The sequence below is a fragment of the Mandrillus leucophaeus genome, unplaced genomic scaffold (assembly GCF_000951045.1).
Source record: "Mandrillus leucophaeus isolate KB7577 unplaced genomic scaffold, Mleu.le_1.0 Scaffold3, whole genome shotgun sequence".
In the NCBI taxonomy this organism is placed as follows: domain Eukaryota; kingdom Metazoa; phylum Chordata; class Mammalia; order Primates; family Cercopithecidae; genus Mandrillus; species Mandrillus leucophaeus.
This window is the reverse complement of record NW_012103142.1, coordinates 10831193-10839701: the sequence shown is the minus strand read 5'-3', so window position 1 is coordinate 10839701 and position 8509 is coordinate 10831193. Positions and strand designations below refer to the sequence as shown.

The 8509-nt window shown below is 46.5% G+C and overlaps 2 protein-coding genes across 6 annotated transcripts in view; one reads left to right on the top strand and one right to left on the bottom strand.

Moving 5' to 3' along the window:
- MEA1 (male-enhanced antigen 1) overlaps window positions 1–4851 on the top strand; it is a 13617-nt gene extending 8766 nt beyond the window's left edge. The window contains exon 6 of the transcript XR_001006747.1: window positions 4820–4851. The gene's annotated coding sequence lies outside the window, so the exon portion shown is untranslated. The remainder of the gene's footprint in view (window positions 1–4819) is intronic.
- Window positions 1–8509, bottom strand: part of PPP2R5D (protein phosphatase 2, regulatory subunit B', delta) — a 27237-nt gene that overhangs the window by 7128 nt on the left and 11600 nt on the right. The window lies entirely within an intron of this gene.

The following is an 8509-nucleotide window of genomic DNA, read 5'->3' as shown; positions in this document are numbered from 1 at the left end:
AAAAAAAAAAAAAGCTTTGTGCACAAATACTTTTAACAACCTCATTTATAACAGAAAATGAACAAATGTAATATCAGGAGTTAATATTATATTTATGAAAACTATGGGCCAGGTGCAGTGGCTTACGCCTGTAATCCCAGCACTTTGGGTGGCCAAGGTGGGTGTATCACTTGAGGTCAGGAGTTCCAGACCAGCCAGGCCAACAAGGTGAAACCCTATCTCTTACTAAAAATACAAAATTAGCCGGGTGTGGTGGCGGGTGCCTGTAATCCCAGCTACTCGGGAGGCTGAGACAGGAGAATTGTTTGAACCTGGCGGGTGGAGGTTGCAGTGAGCCAAGATTGCGCCATTTTACTCCAGCCTGGGTGACAGAGTGAGTGAGACTCTGTCTCCAAAAAAAAAAAAAAAGAAAGAAAGAAAAAAAAAACTATGTAATACATAGTTTCATTGTAAAAAATATTTTCATATTCATAGTAATTTGCCCAAAATGGTGGTATTTTTGGAGGAAGGGAAATGTCTGCAGAAAGGCATAAGAATGATGAGGACTTATTTTCCATGGTAGAAAGTCAATAGATAATGTCTAAATCTCAAAAAAAAAAAGTAGGAAAATAATCTAATGTGAAAATCTAAAGGAATCTAAAGTAGGAAAATAATGTAATGTGAAAATCTAAAGGAATCTAATGAGGAAAGAGCTAAGAGTTGCATTCCAACCCCAATAGTAGTACTATCTGACTTTCTGAACAATGTATGTGTTCTCATACTTATAAAATTTGGAAATAAAACAAAAGGTCTAAAACTACACAATGACAGAAAATTGCTTCCTATGCTAACTTAAATAACGACAGTACGAGGCCGGGCGCGGTGGCTAACGCCTGTAATCCCAGCACTTTGGGAGGCCAAGGCAGGTGGATTGCCTGACCTCAGGAGTTTGAGACCAGCCTGGGCAACACAGTGAAACCCCACCTCTATTAAAGTACAAAAAATTAGGCGGGCGTGGCGGTGGGTGCCTGTAGACCCAGCTTAAGCCTGAGGCAAGAGAATTGCTTGAACCCAGGAGGCAGATGTTGCAGTGAGCTGAGCTCACGCCACTGCACTCCAGCTCCAGCCTGGGTGACAGAGTGAGACTCTGTCTTCAAAAAATAAATACATAGGCCAGGTGCAGTGGCTCACGCCTGTAATCCCAGCACTTTGGGAGGCTGAGGCGGGCAGATCACCAGGTCAGGAGATCGAGACCATCCTGGCTAACATGGTGAAAGCCTGTCTCTACTAAAAATACAAAAAATTAGCCGGGCGTGGTGGCGGGCGCCTGTAGTCCCAGCTACTCGGGAGGCTGAGGCAGGAGAGTGGCATGAACCTCAGAGGCAGAGCTTGCAGTGAGCCGAGATCACGCCACTGCACTCCAGCCTGGGAGACAGCGAGACTCCGTATCAAAAAATAAATAAATAAATACATCAAAAAATAAATACAGTACAAAACTAGATACGCAAAATGAGCTCACATTAAAACACATGCACAGAACCAAAAACGAGGTTCAGAAAAGGTAAGAACAAGCCCAAGTCCACCACTGTGTTAATGACTATCTCCTGTAGTAGAATTAGATTACTTCTGCATTTCTAAATTTTCTACAAGTTGACACTGCTTTTTTTCTGCCTTACTTCCATTGTGTACTATGATACTGCTTTTATAATGGGAGAAATGCAGCTAATTTTTAAAAGCTATCCTTTTTATTTTATGTATTTATTTATTTTTGAGATGGAGTCTCGCTGTGTCATCCAGGCTGGAGTGCAATGGCACAATGTTGGCTCACTGCAACCTGCACCTCCAAGGTTCATGTGATTATCCTGTCTTAGTCTCCCGAGCAGCTGGGATTATAGGCACCCCCAACCATGCCAACTACTTTTTGTATTTTTTGTAGAGATGGGGTTTCTCCATGTTGGCCAGGCTGGTCTTGAATTCCTGACCTCAACTAATCCACCTGCCTCGGCCTCCCAAAGTGTTGGGATTACAGGTGTGAGCCACCGTGCCTAGCCTAAAAGCTATCCCTTTTTAAAGGTACAGCTCCCAGACACAGGTGTTACAGCCCCATGAAGTCCATTTTCAGAATTCTAAACATAGGTATTTGCAGGGCTGTCTGCCCACAGGTACTCCTGGACTGTCCAGGCAGCCCCCTGTTGGGAAAGGAGAGAAGCTAAGCCACAGGACAGCCCTTGCCCCCAACCAGAGACTATAATAGGACCAGGCAGAGGCCATGTCCAGCTGCGTGCCTTCACCATAGGGGGGAAAGGTGACCTCTTGGCCTAATAGAAGAACTTGAAATCCTCTGGGACGGGGGAGGAGAGGAAGACAGAAATGTTATTAACTGCATCCTCTGAATTTTTTATAAAAACAATGATATGGACTTGTCACCTATCTAGGGATGAGAGAACAGGAGAGGAGCACTGGGTCCAGCCTGTGGGTCCCGTGTGTTGGACATGGCAAGGCATCTGGAGTCTTCGGTCTCCCTTTCTACATATGGCAGATGAGTCACACCTTAGGGTAGGGGAGAGTGGTAGTAGGAGAAAAGCAGGTTGGGGGCCAGCACTTGGTGTGTATCCAGACTCTCCCCTGCTTCGGGCCTTCATTTCCCTGCCTTAAGAACAACTAGGCCGGGCGCGGTGGCTCACATCTGTAATCCCAGCATTTGAGAGGCAGAGGCGGGCGGAATACGAGGTCAGGAGTTTGAGATCAGCCTGGCCAACATGATGAAACCCTGTCTCTACTAAAGATACAAAAAATTAGCTGGGCGTGGTGGCACATGCCTGTAATCTCAGCTACTCGGGAGGCTGGGGCAGGAGAATCGCTTGAACTCGGGAGGCAGGGGATGCAGTGAGTTGAGATCACACCATTGCACCCCAGCCTGGGTGACAGGGTGAGACTCTGAATAAAAAAAAAAAAAAAACCAACCAAACCCTTATCTGTGGAGCTTGGTGCTCAATAACAGCTTGGGCCAGACTGCCTGCCTGGGTTCAATCCTCACTCTGCCACTTATTAGCTGAGTAATATCCAGAGAGCCTGTGCCTCAGTTTTCTCATCTATAAAATAGGATGACAACCGTACCTACCTTACAGCACTATAGTAAGGATAGAGATGAACAGTTCCTGGCACTAAAGAAGCACTTTTTTTTTTTTTTTTTTTTTTTTTTTTTTTTGAGACAGAGTCTAGCTCTGTTGCCCAGGCTAGAGAGTGCAATGGCACAATCTTGGCTCACTGCAACCTCTGCCTCCCGGGTTCAAGCAATTATCCTGCCTCAGCCTCTGGAGTCTGGAGTAGCTGGGATTACAGGCGCACGCCACCACGCCCAGCTAATTTTTTTTCGTATTTTTAGTAGAGACGGAGTTTCACCATGTTAACGAGGCTGATCTCGATCTCCTGACCTCGTGATCTGCCCTCCTCGGCCTCCCAAAGTGCTGGGATTACAGGTGTGAGCCACCGTGCCTGGCCCTAAAGAAGCATTTTATAAGAGGTACCTTCTACTACCACCACTACTATTACTATTATTTCCCATACCCAGGTTTTAGGAATGCAGCCTGGAATCTCCTTCCTATGCTAGCACAACTCAAATGTTCCGTTGAGTCCATTATCCTCCTTGTTCAAAAATGGGGAACCCCGGCTGGGCACAGTGGCTCACGCTTGCAATCCCAGCACTTTGTGAAGCTAAAGCAGGCAGATCACCTGAGGTTGGGAGTTCAAGACCAGCCTGACCAACATGCAGAAACCCCATCTCAACTAAAAATACAAAGTTAGCCGGGTGAGGTGGTGCATGCCTGTAATCCCAGCTACTCAGGAGGCTGAGGCAGGAGAATTGCTTGATCTTAGCAGTGAGCCAAGATCGCGCCATTACACTCCACCCTGGGTAACAAGAGTGAAATTCTGTCTCAAAAAAAAAAAAGAAAAGAAAGAAAATGGGGGACCTAGAAAATCACTGCATCTTCCAAGACTCCGTTTAAGTCCCACCTTCTTCCAAAAAGTCTTCTCAGATCTTTCCAGCCCTTGGGTATCATCCCCTCCTTTTGATACCACTTGTCTGTTCCATTGGCTCTGTGACTGCTCACCCCCTAGTGACACATCTTAGTCTCTTCATATGTCATTCCCCTAACTAGATGGCAAGTCCTTTGAAAGCCAGGACCCTGTTTGTACACCTGTGGGTGCCCCCAGCACTGACACCTAATAGGAATTGAATGAAGGTTTGGTTGGTTGGTTGACCAGGAGCCAAAGCTTTCAGTTCCTGCCCAGGCTCCTCCCCACAGGCTCTTCCTCTCCTGCCCCAACTCAGGAATCCTCAGAACAGGGTGCTATACAGCATTAGGAGCAGAGTCTGGAGGGAGAAACATTAGTGATACTAGGGTGAGGGGCTCAGTGCCAACCTGACGACAAGACTCCATCCTTCCAGGTAAGATGCAGACACCCTGCACTTCCACAAACCTCACACTGAGGAGGCAGCTAGAGAGAGGCATTCTTCCCAGAAAGGGAAAAGGAAGGCCTCAATTTTTCCTGCTAACAAGAAGATAGCCAGGCACGGTGGCTCATGTCTGTAATCCTAGCACTTTGGGAGGCCAAGGCAGGTGGATCACTTGAGGTCAGGAGTTCAAGACCAGCCTGACCAACATGGTGAAACTCTGACTCTACTAAAAATGCAAAAAAAACAATTACCGGGTGTGGTGGTGCACACCTGTAGCCCCAGCTACTCAGGAGACTGAGATGGGAGAATTGCTTGAACCCAGGAGGCAGAGGATGCAGTGAGCCAAAATCACACTACTGCACTGCAGCCTGGGATTCAGAGCAAGACCCTATGTCAAAAAAAAAAAAAAAAAAAAAAGAGGTGGCCAGACGCGGTGGCTCACACCTATAATCCCAGCACTTTGGGAGGCCAAGGTGGCTAGATCACGAGGTCAGGAGTTTGAGACCAGCCTGGCCAACATGGTGAAACCCCATCTCTACTAAAAATACAAAAATTAGCTGGGTGCGGTAGCAGGCACCCGTAATCCCAGCTATTCAGGAGGCTGAGGCAGGAGAATCATTTGAACCTGGGAGGCGGAGGTTGCAGTGAGCCGAGATCACGCCACTGCACTCTACCCTGGGCGACAGAGCAAGACTCCATCTCAAAAAAAAAAAGAGGTGGCAGGACTAGATCAGTGGTTTCCCAACCATTATTCCAGTAAAGGTTAGAGAGAACAGAGGGTTTTATGCCCCACCAATGGCCGGGCATGGTGGCTCATGCCTGCAATCCCAGCTCTTTGGGAGGCTGAGGCGGGCAGATCACCTGAGGTCAGGAGACCAGCCTGGCCAACATGGCAAAACCCTATCTCTACTAAAAATACAAAAAATTAGCCAGGCATGATGGTGGGGGCCTGTAATCCCAGCTACTCAGGAGACTGAGGTGGGAGAATCACTTGAACCTGGGAGACAGAGATTGCAGTGAGCTGAGATCGCACCACTGCAGTCCAGCCTGGGCAACAGAATAAGACTCCATCTCAGAAACAAAACAAAACAAAACAAAACAAACGAAACAAAACCCACCCAATGAGCTGATATCTGAGGTCTTTTCTACACTAGTATTGCATTATTGAAGGCTGGAGTGGCTGGAGTGGCTGGAGAGCAGCTGGAGAGCAGTTGAGTGGGCTTACTCTGCCCTGCCCCCTACCCCACTGAGCTGCCCTGGTTTATGAGGACCATTGGCTCCCAAGATCCAGACACAAGAAGCATCTGAGAGACAGCTGCTCCTGCCAGCAAAGCCCCTGGCTGCCAAGCCCCGATGAGATAACCGCTGTCTATTCACCCTTCACTAGGAAACATGCATGTCAGAGGGAGGTGGGCGATATGTCACCTACTCATGGGCATTCAACCATTTCTCCTAGAAGCTCCAGCCTCTAACTTCTCCGTTCACCTGGGTTGGAGGTAGAAGGCAAGTGAGTCTCCTGAGAAGCCTCTGCGGCCATCAAAGCAGGGGTGGACACTGACCAAAGGCAACTTGGCCAATCTATCCTCCACTCGCTACTTTGTCCTGCCCAGTTTCACTTGTGGGACTATTTTATTTTATTTTATTTTATATTTTATTTTATATTTTATTTTATTTTATTTTATTTTATTTTATTTTATTTATTTTATTTTATTTGAGAAAGGGTCTCGCTCTGTCACCCAGGCTGGAATGCGGTGGTGCGATCTCGGCTCACTGCAACCTCTGCCTCCCAGGCTCAAACAATTCACCTGCCTGAGCCTCCTGAGTAGCTGGAATTACAGGCGTGCACCACCATGCCTGGCTAATTTTTGTATTTTCAGTAGAGACAGGGTTTCACCATGTTGGCCAGGCTGGTCTCGAACTCCTGACCTCAAGTGATCTGCCTACCTCAGCCTCCCAAAGTGCTGGGATTACAGGCGTGAACCACTGTGCCTGGCCCTATTTTTTGTAGTTTTTGTAGAGACTGGGTTTCACCACGTTGCCCAGGCTGGTCTCAAACTCTGGAGCTCAAGCAATCCACCTACCTCAGCCTCCCAAAGTGCTGGGATTACAGGTGTGAGCCACCATATCTGGCCCTCACTTCTGCGACTCCATAGAGGCCATCTCTTCTGCCTGAAGTACTACTGCTTTCACTTCCAAACTCTCAACAGGATCCATACTCCAAGAAGTCTTCCTAGATTCAGGCCTCCAGCAATCAAGTGGCACTGTGAATTTCCACACCACACTCATACTCAGAAAATTCCAACTAAACGTGCCTACTCCGATCCTATCCTGGTCCAGCCTATTCTGAACACAGCTGCCATTAATAATTTAAACCCAGGCTGGGCACAGTGACTCAAGTCTGTAATCCCCCCAAAAAAAAAAAACTCAAAAAAAAAAAAAAATTTAAACCCAAATATTCAAATATAAATAAAGAGACAGGGGCCCGGCATGGTGGCTCACATCTGTAATCCCAGCACTTTGGGAGGCCAAGGCAGCAGATCACTTGAGGCCAGTTCAAGACCAGCCTGGCCAATATGGCGAAACCCCATCCGTACTAAAAATACAAAGGTTGGCTGGGCATGGTGGCTCACCCTTATAATCCCAGCAGTTTGGGAGGCTGGGGCGAGCAGATCACTGGAGGTCAAGAGTTGGAGACCAGCCTAGCCAACATGGTGAAACCCTGTCTCTACTAAAAGTACAAAAATTAGCCGAGCATGGTGGTGGGCGCCTGTAATCTCAGCTACTTGGGAGGTTGAGGCAGGAGAATTGCTTGAACCCGGGAGGTGGATATTGCAGTGAGCCGAGATGGCGCCATTGTACTCCAGTCTGGGCGACAAGAGCGGAACTCCATCTCAAAAAATAAAATAAAAATAAAAATAAAAATAATAACGGCCGGGCATGGTGGCCCACACCTATAATCCCAGCATTTTGGGAGGCTGAGACGGGCAGATCACCTGAGATCAGGAGTTCAAGATGAGCCTGACCAACATGGAGAAACCCCATCTCTACTAAAAATACAAAATTAGCCAGACGTGGTGGTGCATGCCTGTAATACCAGCTACTCAGGAGGCTGAGGAAGGAAAATCACTTCAACCCAGGAGGCGGAGGTTGCAGTGAGCTGAGGTCGCGCCATTGCATTCCAGCCTGGGCAACAACAGTGAAACTCCGTCTCAAAAAATAAATAAACAAAAATAAAATAAATAAAAACACAAAATTTAGCCGGGCATGGTGGTGGGCGCCTGTAATCCCAGCTACTCAGGAGGCTGAGACACAAAAATCACTTGAACCCAGGAGGCAGAGGTTGCAGTGAGCCGAGACACTCCAGCCTGGGCAACAAAGCAAGAGTCTGTCTCAAAAATAAATAAATAAAAAATAAAGAGATAGAAATATAATTTAAGCACTATAGAAAGTATTTAATATAAGAGAAAGATGAAACATACAATTAACAGAAAAACTGCAAAGATTAAATGTTATATTTCTTTTGCATAATGAATTAACTGGCCTAATAAATGAAGATCATTTTAGTTTAAAATCCCAAAAATCACAGAGGCCTTCTCTCCAGTGGTGACATCTAGAGCTCCATCTAGTGTTGCTTAATTCTTTCCTTCCTTCAATTATTAACTGAACATCATGCTAAGCATTAAAGATTAAACGTTTATATGCAAATTCTATACCATAAAAAAAAATTTTAAAGGTGACTAAAACATGGCCCTTGCCATCAAAGAGCTCACAGTCCACTAGACAGGACAGACACAAATGCAGCTAACTGAACAAAGAAAATGCAAGAACAGAGAGGGCTGAGCTGCAAACTCTGCCTGGAAGAATTAGGGAAGATATCCCTGAAGAGGTGGCTTTTGATTTGGTTTTTATTATTTTTTTCTTTTTTGGCTCTTAAAAAATAAACATGAGTTTAAATGGCCAGGTACAGTGGCTCGTGCCTGTAATCCCAGCACTTTGGGAGGCCGAGGCAGGCGGATCATGAGGTCAAGTGATCGAGACTATCCTGGCCAATATGGTGAAACCTCATCTCTA